The following is a 15,526-nucleotide window of genomic DNA, read 5'->3' on the forward strand; positions in this document are numbered from 1 at the left end:
AGAGGTGAGAAGAAAGCAGGAAGTAAAGATAGAAGTAAACAAATAAATAAAATTATATTCTCTTTCAGTCATTGTGATTATTTAGATTTTTTTTAATCACTGCGTGTGTCTGTGCTCATTTTACTTATTTTGTAAAGGTCATTTCTCATTAAAGACTAGGTGGAGAAAATATCAACAACTCTTTCAAATATATAAAGTTCAACATCTGCATAAATGTCTGGAAGACCTAAGGAACACTCTGTGGGTGGTTTAATTCTATGCATTCGGTTTGAATCTCCTAATAAAGTACATTTGCAGTATATATAAAGGTAGATGCAGAACATTATTACTGAACCTGTGTATACACACGTTAAAGCTGAGGTATATTAATAGGCAATAACACCTGACCAATGGCTTGTGCAAGTGTAGGCAGGAATCAGGTGAGCTAATGAAAAACTACTGTAATAAGATGACCTTTTTCATGACGTATTGCATGCTGAAATTTTGTTTGAATAAGTGAAGTCAAAAATAGGTATTTCCATCAGTTACTAAAATATACATTCTGTTAATGAATCACACTCCATATTGAAAGAAACAGCTATTTTGTAAAGACAGTTCATCAAATGTTGGCAGCAGTAACTACTAACTCTCGTGGCCACTGCCACATACAATCAGAAAAGTTATAAAATGCTTAAACTTTGTCATTATGACTCAGTAAGAACTTTAAAATGTTAATATTTGCCATATATTTATCAGATATCTTGTAGGCTTCATATAGGCATAAACTAAGTCAACAGCACATGGGAAGCACATGAGAGTTGCTCACACTCATGGCTCTTGCTTCCAGTTCCCTAAGAGGCCTGCTGTTCTGCCTCTCCTTACACTGACTGTTTCTGATTTTCTAGCATCCCACAGCAAATTATCTGAAGACTTATTCCCACAGTGTGATTTTCTAAAAGATATGGGCGCATAGACTGTCCATGTGAACATATAGGTGATTTCCCTTTATTTTCCAGTACCTCATGCTACAGGCCTTCCTATGTAACGTTCTGCAACAAAATGGACGTTTCCATTACATCATGCTTGGAATGACTTTAATATTGATCTAACATTTTATGCAAGGAAATAATGTAATACTGCCTTATAAAAATGACTTTCAAATTCTAAATGTCAGCATTTTCTAAGGAACACAAGAACAGCTGTACCTGGTCAGAAACAAGGTCAGGCTAACTTTGCATTCTGTCTCTGAGAGTACCAAGTTTCCTAAGTGCTTCGTAAAAACTGTAAGATTAAGGCAAACACATTGAGCTGCTTGTCTAGGTTATTCTCCCAGCTTCCAGCAATCTGCAACTCAGAAGTTTTTGGCAATCAGCTTAATGAAAAATACCAGGGAAGGAATAACAGGCCAAAGTAAGGCATGCCTAAGCCCAGTTGTATGGATTCACATACGTAAACTAAAAAGACATAAAAGTATCTCAAACTTTTAGCTTAAGAGACTTTGAGTAGAACTGTCTTTCAAATCTTTTTTAATTTTTAGCCTTACTAACAAGCAAACATTTTACTAGCCAACCTAAAGAAAATTGCCCTATTTGTCTTCATCCCTTTCATCAGTCCCCATAACCAACAAAATGAAACTTTGGGCTGTCTACCATAAATGGTTTAAAAGTCAGTAGAAACAATATAAGATAAGCTTTGGTGGTAATATTCTGGGAATTTAGACTCAAAGCACCTGTGAATGAGAAAGGGCCACTGCATCCTTCAGATCTTGAGCCAAGATTGTCAAAAATTACTACTTAAAGTTAGGCTCCTAAATCTGAAAAAAGAACTGGTGCATTACAAGAGCCATTAGTACTTTGACATTAGAAGCCACTGCCTCATAGCTGGACAGTTTTTTGCAATTCAGGGCAGGGAACACAAGTAGTCAGGAATCAGATGTGTAGGACAAAGAAAGAATTTAGACTTTTATGCTTCAAACTGCCACACCTAAACCCCTCACTCAGCTGCTCCCTAAATCTGGTTATACCTAAAACCTATTACTGTCTCAATTTTTTACCTTAATATACTCCAGGTCCCTGGAATAATTTTGTTTTTGTGTAATGTGTGTTGCCAAGTGTGCCTGTTTTTGATACTGGTGGTTATCTGGGGACTTATGACTAACACCCTATAATCTGCAGAATAAAGGCATGCCCCTGTGAGAGTTCTTATAAAAGGTGAACTGGGAAGCGGTCTTATAGCACCTCTGGACATCATTGCTTCCTACTGATCAGAGTCCAAGAGTAAAACAGTGAAATACTTACACGGAGTGGACTTCTGCCCTAATCCACCACCCCAAACACCACTTATGTGTTTCTGAAATGACAGTGTCTGCAGGCAAGAGCCTCCTTCTATGAACATGAGACATGTTTCTGTCAGAGAGCAGCTGTGCCCCTCTTCTTGGACTTTCCCCATGGACCCTCACTCAGAATTAGGCATCGGGAAAAGTATTTCACGCAAATCTCTCATGGAGAAGGTTATTTCTTTTCATGCAAAAGCCAGAGTGCCTATGAGAAGCACCAGGTTTCCGTTCTTTGACCCTTGTCAGAAAAGAAGATTTCAATTTGTATATAACATTCCCACTTCAGTGACCCAGGTGCAGAGCAAAACAGGCATTTTATAAAAGAATACTCCTCTTTTAAAGTGTTCAGCTTTCTGTACAGTACTTCAGTGTTCATCGAAGCCCAGTTTCAACCATCTCTGACACAACTGTTATTTCATAATTTCAAGTATGTTCTTTGGTAGACTGCACAGGCAAAAAGTCTGTTTATTACTGCTAACCATTTAATGGTAAAGAAGTCAGTCCTCCCTGTGTGGGTGTTTTCCATTCATTTCATGTATTTTTGTTCTGCTGTCTAGCTTCAAAATAGTGAAAGCATGCTGGTAAAAATTCAATGAGATATACCTAAGTGTTCAGATTGTTTCATCTGTTCTGCAGTCACAGCTTTGACAAAGAAAATGTTTCCAACCATAAGATTTGCACTGAACAATACCAACAGCAGCCAGGAAGAGATAAGTCTGAGTACAAGTCTAGCTTATTCTTTTACTAATTTGTTTTTTGATACAGACAAATCCCCGAAAGGGATTTTTTTTCTTTTTTATTCCATGGTTTATAATTTATAAGAGATTGAGAAATACATCTGCTTCACAGACTGCAAGGTCTTTTGAAATCCATAGATAGGTATTGCTCTGGGAGCATGACATATTATTAATATGCCACAGTTCAGGGTGAAGTGTATTAACATACCTCTAATGTAAAGTATGGAGATGGAGGAAAATTAGACAATAAGATTGAACTGAGATGGCAATATTAGCATTAAATACTATTATAAATAACACTATTTGCATATAAATATAAACAAAAGCACTGGGCGCATTGTCATGAGCCACAGGTACTTATTGCCTGTAGGGAAAATATAAATAGTTCTTGAGATTGTGAAATAATTCTCTATTACCTTTGCAAACACATTTTCCTCAAAGAGTGAATTTTACAAATGTTAACCCCAAAGCCAAACTATGTTGGTATTATTATTCTAATGTGTCTTTTCTCTTCTTTCTTATTTTTCTTTTCTTTTTTTTTTTTTCCCAGTAGCTCCCTACTTAGGCATTCTTCTTTCTTCCCATTTGTCTCCATGAACCCTGCTTCTTGTGTTTTTCAACATCTCCTCAGATATTAAAGTAGAAGAATCTTAAAACCACAGTCTCTAAGCTAGTATCTTATTTGTTCATCTATACCATTGAGTGCAGGGATGATTTGGAGGTGAAGGTACCAGGGATTTTCTTTAGACCTACTGTTTCAGGCATGACCTGAGGAGTAGTACAGACAAGTTCTATGAGCCCCTTTCAGTCCCTTTTGGTGATACTTTCTTTCTCATTTTCTTTCAGGATTATTCATATAGTCCAGAACAGATTTGGAATGTCTAGTTTACTTATATCCCCAGAACGGAGATAGGCTGTTAACAGGGAAGCACATTAGGAAAGTAAGGTACTTTCAGCAAGACTTAGCTAGTCTGTGTACTTGTTGATCTCTGCATGCCACTGCCTATTGGATAATACATACCTCAGGGTGTATTTTTACTGTATTTCTTACAACATTCTTCAATTTTAAAGATAACTTGAGGAAGTTACACTATGACTGATACTAATTTCCTAAAAGTATCACAAAGTGTACGGCATATTTCAGGCACCTAAGGTCTGCCAGCTCAACAACAGAAGTAGTGTGTACATTCTGACATTCTACATTTTCACCAAAGGACTACCATGTGCACACACGTGCACAGACACACACACACACAACCTTTATCAGCGTTACCTGGAGCTTCACAGATTCCATTTCCTTAACTGGTTTCATAACTTAACGATTTTGCAGTGCCACACACCACAATGCATTAGAATTCCACATGCAAAACCACACTAACTCTTCAGAGCACTTACATGGACAGTAAGACTCCAGATCAAGTCTTTCTTCCACTTGAAGCCATTGCTCTCCTATTAAAAACTACTTAAACTGGTCTTTTTCTTCTTGTTACTAATTAAGAGTAAAATACTGTAATTACTTTGTCATGAGATCTGATATTAACAAGTCACAGTTGTTATGAAAATACATGGGACAACATTACTACATTAGATAAGAGACTTGCACAAAAGTGGAGTTGATATTCATGTGTTAAATTGCAGATCCATGTGATAAATTACATTTATCATGCACCTTTGACTGCCTCACCTGCATTCTGCCTACTAATCTGTCTCTGTCAGGATTCATTCTAGCATTCTTAACCTCTGAGCAATTCTCTAGCATCTGCTATTTTTTAACATTCTTCCAAAAAAAAAGAAAAAAGAAATTAACAAACAAACAAACAAACAAAAAAGCACTTTTCTCTTTATACTACACTGTGCAAAGTGGAATACAGGCAAAGCTAATTTCTGAAACATGGCAATGTTTGAGATTCTTCTTATTCTTAGGAATGCAGAAGCATGTTTTCCTTTGGGGAGAAAGAGCTGAGAAACAGTTCTTTCCAGCAGAACCTGCAAATGCTTCTAGCTTGGGTATGCTGGCATATATTAGGCCTCAAGAATGGGACACAGAGATTTATGGACAAGTATCTTAGGATCATTTACAGGTTCAGAACTGTATCAGTAATCATTTTCAGGCCTGTGTAGTTTTCTCATAATAGTAAGTTAATTCGGCTTTAATGTAGAAGAAGTGCAATAACAGTATCAATAAAAAAATCATAAAACTTCCTGAACCGTTTCTAAAACACTTTACATGTTAAATTTGTTATATAGCTTAAGTGCATATGTGATATAAAGGTTTTATTGGTACTCATTGGAGATGATCTATGTAATAAACTCTGGGATTCACCACAGCTAATACATTCTGTACTCAAGTCTAGACTTATGTAGCTTGGCTAAAACACCTTGCTTTCAGTTAGAGATTAGGCAACAGCAACTACTTTATTTTGCTAAGAATTTGACTCCAGAAATATGTACACATCTAGTTTTTTACTTTATTTTTAAATTTTTATGAGAATATTTATTCGTGTGTGTCCCATTCATCTTTTTCACAATCATATCTGTGTATATAGGTAAATATATATATGTATATATATCTATGAATGAAAACATTCAGAGTTTGTACATCTATCTAGCTAAGTGAATACTACCAAAAGGGACTCTGGCGTATGGGCTGCCAACTGTTTTGTTTTTTTGTTTGTTTGTTTGTTTAATTCTTTAGCAAATTCCTGTTTAACAGAGTTAGTATATTGTATTAAATTATGTCGATAACTAATCCTTATTTCACAATCATTTACAAATGTTCATATATTAACTTACTTACTCACGGAGAGACATAGATAGATATAGACACTTCTTCATATCATTCAAATATAGACATACAGTACAGAAAATTTCAAATTTAATGGCTTAATTTTGCCACTGTTCTAGGCCATTATATGCAGAGTTTGGCAATGAGGAAAATTTCAACTATAAGTCATTGATACTTGCACTATCTCTATTATAGCACACACTTTTTGAAGAGTTAAATTATCTAATCCTGTAGAGCAGGGTTTAAATTAAAATGAAAATTAATTAGTACTAAATTAATTAAAAATCAAATGAAAACTATCCTGTGGGTGGTTTTATGTAATCATGCAACAATGCAGTTTATTATGAATATTCAGATGTTATATTCACTGTCTGGTAAACTGCAGTAATATGTTGGAGTTTTTTGTGATTATTTTTTTAGCTAATCAGTGGAGAACATAAAGGAATTCCAAAGTGTAGAATCCAATACAAAATACAACACCAACTTCAGAAAGATATTTGAGTATATGACAGTAAATTTGCTTATCTCAAGTTTTTCACACCAATCCTACTCACTGATGAATATTTGTAGAAAGCAAACACTATATCAACACACTGAAGTAAATTTATTTTAAAATCTGAATGCAGATATGTAGTGTTTGCCTAGAGCTAGAAGCAATACGGCTATGAGCACATCATAAATACTATGTACACTTTGAATTCCATTGCTGAGACTCGCTATCAAAGGTCATGCTATCAAGCAAGACATAAAACACAACTGTAGAATCATTTCTTACTTAAAAATGCATAACTTAATGGTTAGAAATTATAAAAATCTGAAGTGTTTTCAACACAGGCATAACTGTGTTTTGGGCATTATTTGAGTGTTATCAAATACAATGCTGATATAAAATTACATTTTTATGTTGCATATATATTTGTAAAGTTATCATGCTTCTGATAAAGATCATGCAACAAAACACGTAATATGATCTTGCATACTTATTTATAAAGGCAAATATGCTTTATAGGTTTATGCTTCTTTTTTCTTTGAACTCTTCTTAGTTAACAAGGACTTTGTCTCACACATACTGCATACACATAAGCTAACACACTTATACTCTCAGTAAAAAAATTGTTTATTTTATTTCTTAGGAACTTTTTTTTTTTTTTTTTTATTGGCCCATGCCAGTCTTTTCTTTTGGAAAAAAAACAAACAAACAAAAAACAGAAAAATATTGTGAAATTCAATCATCTCCAGTTTAAGCTTTTTTACAGATCAGTTGAGAGCAAAGGGAAAAATGGCAGGTCTCTTGCAAATTTTAAGCTCTGTTTAAATGTGGAACATCAGGTTCTCCTCTACACATTGCAAGTACCAATAAAAAATCTTAGTTCTAATTCTCAAGTTCAGAGGGATTGCACTCGCATCCATCAAGGTGTTTTGTGTCAGGGAACACGTAGAAGACGGTCCTATTTTTTTTTCCTGAGAAAGGCACTTTCATCCTTTGTGAGTGGCAGACCTGCAAGAACGGAAATCGCTGGATTGTTCTCTAACTGAAGTGAAGGTTCAATTTAACTGTTTTCTTATTGCCATGAGAGAGAACAAAGCTTATCAGCTTTTATGTTTTGTAGGAAATGAAAAAGAATAGAACTGGATTACTTTCCTTTTTGCAGGTCTGAGGTCAACCACGAACAGCTCTGGGGTCAATCTCCCTTCCTTATGCTCCCAGAGCATCCAGATCATTCTGGTTAGCTGCATACAGCTGGCTGCTGATGGTGCCACTTCGCACTGCCTTCTTAAAGGCTGACAAGGTGATGCATCACACTGGCAAGCTTTTGTAGTGCCGTATCATATTGGCAGACAGGAAACAATCTCCATCCCAACTGCGTGGCACGTGCAGTGTTAACACTAGGAGTAACTTGTTTCCAGCATTTTTGCATTGATAAGAGCCAAGAGAGAAAGAGGTATGTTTAGTTGAGTGGAAGATAACAAACACACAGTGCCACATTCTGTCTGTGTGCTCTTTGTTATCAGCAGGACTAGCGGCATTATGTACTGTACAATGAAAGATAACCATAGCGTGAGAGATAGCTGGCTTTGTAGCTCTATTGATTAAACAGGACAGCAGGCTAATCAGAAAAAAATGTTATAGGGATGGGAGTCAAGCCATTTGGAAAATGTGAAAGATGACGGCAACACTTGAAATGTCAATTTTTTTAATAAGGTTGGAGGGCAGAAAACTGATTTCCTTTTAAAAAATTTTTGTATAAATATACACGTATATATATTTACACAGAGGTATGATTTCAATGACTTCCAATTTACAAAGACAATAGCATTACTTTTGTCTGATAATATCACTGGACAAAACATTGTAATGCAGGTTTGAATCCTTCCTAAAAAAAATTCACAGATCTAGATTTTTTGCAAAATAACATGATTGATAAGGCGAAAAATCTGAAAGTGAATGAATATATAAATTGCCTCAATAATTTGAAACTTTAGGCTGTGTTTTGTTGTTGTTGTTGTTTTGTAGTGGTGGTAGTGGTTTGGTTTGTTGATTTCTTTTGTTGAATATGTGAATAGTTAAATAAGGACTTCAGAAGGCAGAAAAAATGAAGCCCACCTCCACAAAATAGACCCTATCTATCATTAAGTCTTTTGTAACACAATTTTAGACTCTTCAGATGTTTATTGCTTTGCCAAACTCTAAACATTTAGACTAAGATTTGTCATGGCATATATCTGTGTCAAGATAAATGTGTTTGCAGGTAAAACATGTGTAATCTCTCTTCCAGACTCTGGCTCAGTTTGGGGCAAAAAAGGGACAGAGCCAAGCTGGGATAGGATGGATGTGTTAAGTGTATGGCAGCAGAACATAACAGAAGAAATTCAGGCCGACTCCGCAGGGGTAGCCCAGAATTTTGAGAATGCAGAGGTAATGTAAAGTCATTATTTTCCCTTTTGACTCTTGGCTTTGAGGTCTGTGCTGCATCTCCTAGAGGCACAACATAGACTCTCACCTGACGTGCTTAGCATTGGAGGGGAAGATTTCACTGAAAAAGCCTCTGCCTGTGCTACTAAAATCTCTGTCCGAATTTTATCAAATTGTTTATATTCCTTTGGGGCTTCACTGGTAATCCTTTCCGGTGGGGTGTAAGCTACTATATCTCTCATCCATCTCTCCCTGCTAGGAGCTTCCTCTACTACCTGCTGTCTTGCAACATAGCAATTTACTATTGACAGTGTTACTCCCAGTAGCTTGATATGATGACTTGGTATAGCAATTTCAGTTTCCTTGCCAATATACGTTGCTGAGAATTCATAGACTTGCCTGGACAGACTTCATATTCTCCCTGAAAAAGAGGGGAGGGGTAAAAAAACAGGTGAGGTCACAGAATACATGGTGCTTGCTTTTCTGTGTTGGTGAATATGTCAGTCCCAGCTCTCGAAGATTACATACTGTAGATGCTCATTTGAAGTTAAATACATTGCTTTACTCTTTCTTTACCCTTTCCCATACTGAGCAATGCCCATTTGCAAAGAACTGATAGACCAATTCATACAACACTTTTGAAATATTGAATTTAATAAACAGTAACAGCTTAGTGTAGTTTTAACAAACCTACTCATTACTCCACAAAATCACTCCTCCACTCCTGCCTTAGCTAGGTTCCTGAGCTTACAGGAGCCCCTTGGCAATTATTAAGCATTTAGGCTGCAAGTTGTCTTTTGTTTTAGAGGAGAAAAAATACTCTCAGGCAGATTCTGTATTTACCCTGCACTGAGAAGTGAGCTGCGACAAATTTAAGGTCACACAGATTATTCACAGCTTGTTTCTGCACCTACTTAAGTCAGCTGCCTAACCTTTGTTCTTTCAGGTTGGAGCAGAATTGAGGCCACAGCTGTATTAAGCACCTGTGGGTATAATGCTATGTCCCTTTTCTGTTCCTTTTCATCCCCTAAAGCTTTGTTCAAAACCCCCCTGATTTGCTAGAGCCAGTTATTTGGGGAAATTTGAAGTGGAGTCTTGAATTCTTCCTCAGTTTATTTTCTTAAGATTAGTACTACCATATCACCTATATTTCAATTTCTGTGCATTTTAAAGTGAAAACTTCCTAGTTTTTATTTCCCAAGTTGTATCTTCCTATCAATTCAGTATGACTGAAAATAATAGACATTTCATTTGATTTTCAGACCTCACCAATTAAAAATTCATTTTTCACTAGTGTACAAGTGTTTATTAAATAAACCAATTACACATGTTGATTCACCATGAAAGTAGCAATACCTGTATTCACACTATTAGGTGTTCGGATAGAACTGGTTCCTTTTTAAACAACCATGTAAGATGCAATACTCAACTCACCTAGCTAGAGCTCAGTGCCCGCTGAATTTGTTCCCACTGAATGTAGCGGGTATGATGAAGGAGATTATATTTCTATCAAGTATTCAATAGTTCTAATCAATTTTTGAAGAGAGTACACACAATACAAAGAACCTTTACTCAACTGTCTAAGATTATCTAAGATAGTCTACATATTACTTTTCTCATTATTTGTAACACCCCTACAAGCCAGCAATGGCAGACTTCATTACGCATTTGACCAAAGTTACTACCACACATCTTAATAGGTACATGTGTCTTCATAGCTAAGCAAAGCCCTTCCCTAGTTCAAAATAAATAAAATCAGACTTACAAAAATTCTTCTGTGCTGTTAGTCTCAAAATATTTCTTCATCTCTAATCTTAAATTGCAAAGATGTCCTTCAGATATTTTCTCACTTGTATTTACATGGTTTACACAGAATCACAGAATTGCAGGGGTTGAAGGGGACCTCAAAAGACCTCATCACGTCTAACTCCCTGCCAAAGCAGGTACCCTACAATAGGTTGCACAGATAGGAATCCAGATGGGTCTTGAATATCTCCAAAGAAAGATACTCCACAACCTCTCTGGGCAACTTGTTCCAGTGCTCCATCACCCTTACCATAATGAAGGTTTTCTGCATGTTTGTACAGAACTCCTATGTTCAAGTTTTAGGTCATTACTCCAAGACCTGTCACTACACACCACTGAGAAGAGCCCAAACTTATCCATTTACCTCCTACCTTCCTTTAGATATTTATAAATATTTATCAGATCTCCTCTCAGTCTTTTCCTCTGGCTGAACAGACCTAGATTACTCAGTCTTTCCTGAGAGATGCTCCAAGCCCTTTTTCATCTTCGTGGCCCTCTGCTGGCCTCCTTCTAGGAGATCCCCATCTTTTTTGAACTGAGGAGCCCAGAACTGGTCTAAACATGTCCTCACTAAGGTAGAGTAAAAGGGAAGAACCACCTCCCTCAACCTGCTGGCCATACTCTTTTTAATGCACCCCAGGATCCCATTGGCTTTCTTGGTCACAAAGGCATACTGCTGGCTCATGGCCAACCTGCTATACATCAGACCCCCCAGGTCCTTCTCCACAGTGCTCATCTCCAGCAGGCCATCTCCTAACCTGCACTGATGCATGCAGCTATTCCTCCCCAGGTGCAAGACCCCTTGCTCTTCTTAAACCTCATCAGGTTCCTCCTTGTTCAACTCTCTGGTCCATCCAGGCCTTGCTGAATGATAGCATAGCCTTCTGGTATATCAGCCATTCTTCACTGCTTTTTATCATCAGCAAACTTGCTGAATTTCGCACCTGTCCTTGAAACCTAGGGTCCCACCATCAGCAGGCAGCAAGGGCCAACCTGAAATCAGTTGGCCCATGCCCAAATTTAATTAAACTTCTCTGTGTGTATGTAGAGGAAACTGATTTCCCTCATTATTGCTTGGTGAAATAATATGTGGAATTAATTCTCCTTCACTAAGTTATCACTGCATTGAGCAGACAAACAGATATAATGTTATTAAAAGTAATTAAATGGGTTCATCAGCAGTTAATGTTAATGTTTTGTGTCATTGAGATCTTGTGTGCAATTTATGACAAAATTACTCGGCTTTAAAACTGCAAGATACAGAAGGTCAACAGCATATAATACCTCTGTAGGTGAAAAAGGGAGAGAAAGATGGATTCACTTTTCTTTTTGTCTTATCCTCCTCACATCAAAAGAGCAAGGGATGGAAACAGAGGAGAAAGTACAATATTTATTCCTGAGGAAGGGAGTCCTCCTGCCATAGCTCTGTAGGTCAGTAATACAGTATTGACACTGACGATGTTAATATGGCAGAGGTTTCCTTGAGGTTTGTCAGTAGTGGTTTTCCTGAACTTCTCTTGAACAGTCTAGAATTCTGTTTTTACAATGCATGTGTTAATTGTAAAAATATTTTTTTTCTAATGATCAGTAACAACAAGTGATATTAAATAGATAGGCTGGGTTGAATTGAGTATTTTTGTTTTTTACTTTACAGCACAATGGAGAGGAGTGCAGGCTGGGTGTAATAGCAGGTAACTTGAGAACTGGGGACATAGGATGTAGCATAGAGGTATACAGGCAAGGGCGATAAGAGATGTAATGCTACTTACAACTGTAAATACCTTTCCACCAGACAAAGAAATAACAGACAAAAAGAGTTGTAGGAGGATCAGAAAAGAAAAAAAAATTAACATACATAAAACAACATGTTAGAAAACATATAAAAACAGCTCCAGTAAATAAATAAAAAAAGAGGAGAAAGAAATCATCACTACCAACATGACAGTCATTCCAGTAAAAGATTTGTGAAGCTAATGGCTTGTCCTACCTTGACACAGCCTAGGTAGACAGCACTTAGGTGGTAGAAGGGTAAGAACTAGTGTTGGGAAATGGGGAAGCATTTGTTGTCACAGGAAGAACTGCCTGAAAGCACCTGATAAAATGCCTGAACTGTATCTGCATGGATCTACTTCATTAGATGATTCTGGTATTCACTGGAAAAACAAAGCACAGATAATTGTTAAAACAGCCAAATTCAGAAGCCTAGAAGATGAGCACGTAAATCTGTATTAAATTCTTCGACTACTTCCTTTGATATATTGAGGAACATTACTTCAGGCAACAAGGCATAGAGATGTAAATGCTTCCAGACTATATTTCAGAGTATAATTCAGAGCATGTAAACAATTATGGTATCTCCTGTTGATTTGCAAAGCTATATCCAGCTATATTCCAGTCCTGCGAAATCTTTCTGTATATATCAGAAGCGGTTTGTAAGTATGTTTTTTAGTTCTGGAACATGCAGCATAGCAGCTACTTCCTAAATTGTCGAACAGAGGAAATGCTAAATGGCAAATGCTAAAGCCAGGACAGTGTAGATATGGTCATGGCTGGACTGCATAAGAATGAGTTGTAGAATGAACTGGGGAAGTTACCCCTGGCTAAATTCCAGCAGACATTTATGCCCTGCTCGCATTTCCCCTGTTGTTTCATTTAAATTTTATCTACACTTCCTCCTGTTAAAACACTACCACATAATATTGCTGTTCCAGAAAGGGTTGCCATCATCCCAAGGGAAATTGCATTTCAGCAGCAAGCCCAGCAATCTCCAAAGAGTCTCTGAAAAATTCTTTATTATCCTTCTGGGTGCATTATCCTATAAAAATGCCAAGTACAACAGTAAATAATGCTGCCACTCTGCTATTCTTGAAAAGGAAAGTAGATCAGTATGTGCAGGTCATAAGACCCAAATGAAGCTTCCATTTAACCTACAATGAGGCCATACTGAATATCCCAACTGAAATGCTCTTCTTGCCTTTCAGGAGTGCAGACACCAGCAATTGGAAAGTGCAGTGCGTCAAAACTTTGATTTTGATTCATGTACCAAGTGGAAATTGAAGTAGATCTCTCGATAATTATAATTAACTGAAAAACATTGCAGTTGTTCTAGAGAAAATCTGTGTAAATGCAAGTCTCTCTCTAGAGCACACAGACACAATGTAGACATTCATAAACATAATACACATAAGGCTGCTGAGGCTTTTTTGGCTGTTTGTTTTGTTTGTTTTGTTTTTTATTTCACTGCTTACAACAGTAATGATGACTTCAGTGTCTGGTATTTTCTGGAGACCAGCTGGGGTTAATGACCTGGAGTGTAGCTATAGGCCATCAACTCATCTCAGCCAGCCATTAATTCTACAGAACTACTCTGAGACTCTACTGTTATTGCTTAATTCAATCTCCCTAATTTTAGTGCAGCTTTAGAAAGCTTGCTGCAGCCACTGAGTAGCTCTGTATTTTATTAGCCCTGCATTTCTACTGCTGAGTATGGGTTGTTTTCCCAGCCACTGATCAACTCTAAACACTGAATAGACTTTATTAAAAGTTGGTTATCAAGCTACTGAGCATCTCCAGACATTTAAATATTTTATATGTGTTTGCTTTGAGTGGCCCTGAGCAATTAATACATTGTTTCATTGGGAGGGTATTTTACTAACCACTAAGTGACTCTAAACACCTAATATATTTCACAAGAAGTTTCTATACCAGCCATTGAGCAGCTTTAAACACTAAATTGGCAACATACGTTTAAAAAAGAAATCACTCAGTGTTTTGCATTTCTCACAAGTAATTTCCTGTCCCTACACTTTTAAATATTATTCTTTTATTTCATGGGATTTTTTTCAAATGATGTTTTCCTATTTACTTTGATGAACCTCCACTATTTTCATTCAAAAACTCGGACCTTCAGTGGAACTGGCGTTGCTTCATTTCCTTCATCTAACTCAAATAAAAGAGCCATGGGGGGCAACATGAACCCCGGTATTCTTCTGGCACAAAATTAAGGGATTAGAAAATATTCATGTTGTTCTGACCAAGATAATAATTCAGGCTTTAGACTTAAAAATATCCTGTGGTGTATCTCTGCATATACAACCACCAGTAGCATCACAATCAAAATGACAGTGATTCAGTAGGTATTCTTAATCATCGTTACAGATCTCCAGCTCAGTGCTGTCAATGGGCAATTCGCACTGCTGCAGCAAATGCTGAAATGCTCACTTGGGCTATGGACTTGATCTGCTAGCATTTCAACACTCATGCCTCCTTCCTGCCATTTGCTTACTTCGACAAGTTCTCTCTGTGGCACTTCAGGCAAGAGGTGTCACCACTCCTCTGAAGTCAGGGGAACAATTCACCCCTTGGACATCACTCCTTGATCTCACTGCTTAACCTCCATGTCTCCATTGCATCAAACAAGGATGGAACCTCCTACTTCCCATGCCAGGCAAAATTCCCACCAAATTAGAGCTGTGCTGATTTTAGAGAGCAATAAAATCTGTGTGACAGGTCAAACTTACATAGCCAGGGTCAGCATGGACTCATACTCCAGCCAGCTCATAGCCTTATGAGAACTCACATAAATGGTATCTCACTGCATATAGGCCTATACACCAAGCCCACCAGCTCTCCTACCATATATCCACCTGCTTTAGCAGAGGCTGGTGTTCTCACCCACTGCCTTCACAGATCGGGCACGTTTGCCTCTGGATTCCTTTTCTGGGTTGGACCAATCAGAGGGGGAAAGGATTCATTCACAGACTTTACCAACTCATGCTTTTACTGGACAGATTGGACTACCATGTTTAGAAGTGGATGTCATTCCTTTTAATCAGTACTGGTGAGCAGAGCACTGCTGACTACTATTAAAGTGTTGCAATATTTGAAAAATAAGGAAATGTAGCAAGTCTTGCATAAAATTAAGTAATTGAGCATTGTATTTTATGAATAAAATTAGGTTTTTTTTTTTC

General features: G+C 37.2%; 1 long non-coding RNA gene across 2 annotated transcripts in view; it reads right to left on the minus strand.

Moving 5' to 3' along the window:
- Window positions 1-6,989: 6,989 nt before the first annotated feature.
- LOC104909890 overlaps window positions 6,990-15,526 on the minus strand; it is a 29,781-nt gene continuing 21,244 nt past the window's right edge. For both annotated transcript variants that reach the window (XR_792656.3, XR_792657.2), the window contains exon 4: window positions 6,990-9,171. This is a non-coding gene — a long non-coding RNA (uncharacterized LOC104909890). The remainder of the gene's footprint in view (window positions 9,172-15,526) is intronic.

The sequence above is a fragment of the Meleagris gallopavo genome, chromosome 2 (assembly GCF_000146605.3).
Source record: "Meleagris gallopavo isolate NT-WF06-2002-E0010 breed Aviagen turkey brand Nicholas breeding stock chromosome 2, Turkey_5.1, whole genome shotgun sequence".
NCBI classification, from domain to species: domain Eukaryota; kingdom Metazoa; phylum Chordata; class Aves; order Galliformes; family Phasianidae; genus Meleagris; species Meleagris gallopavo.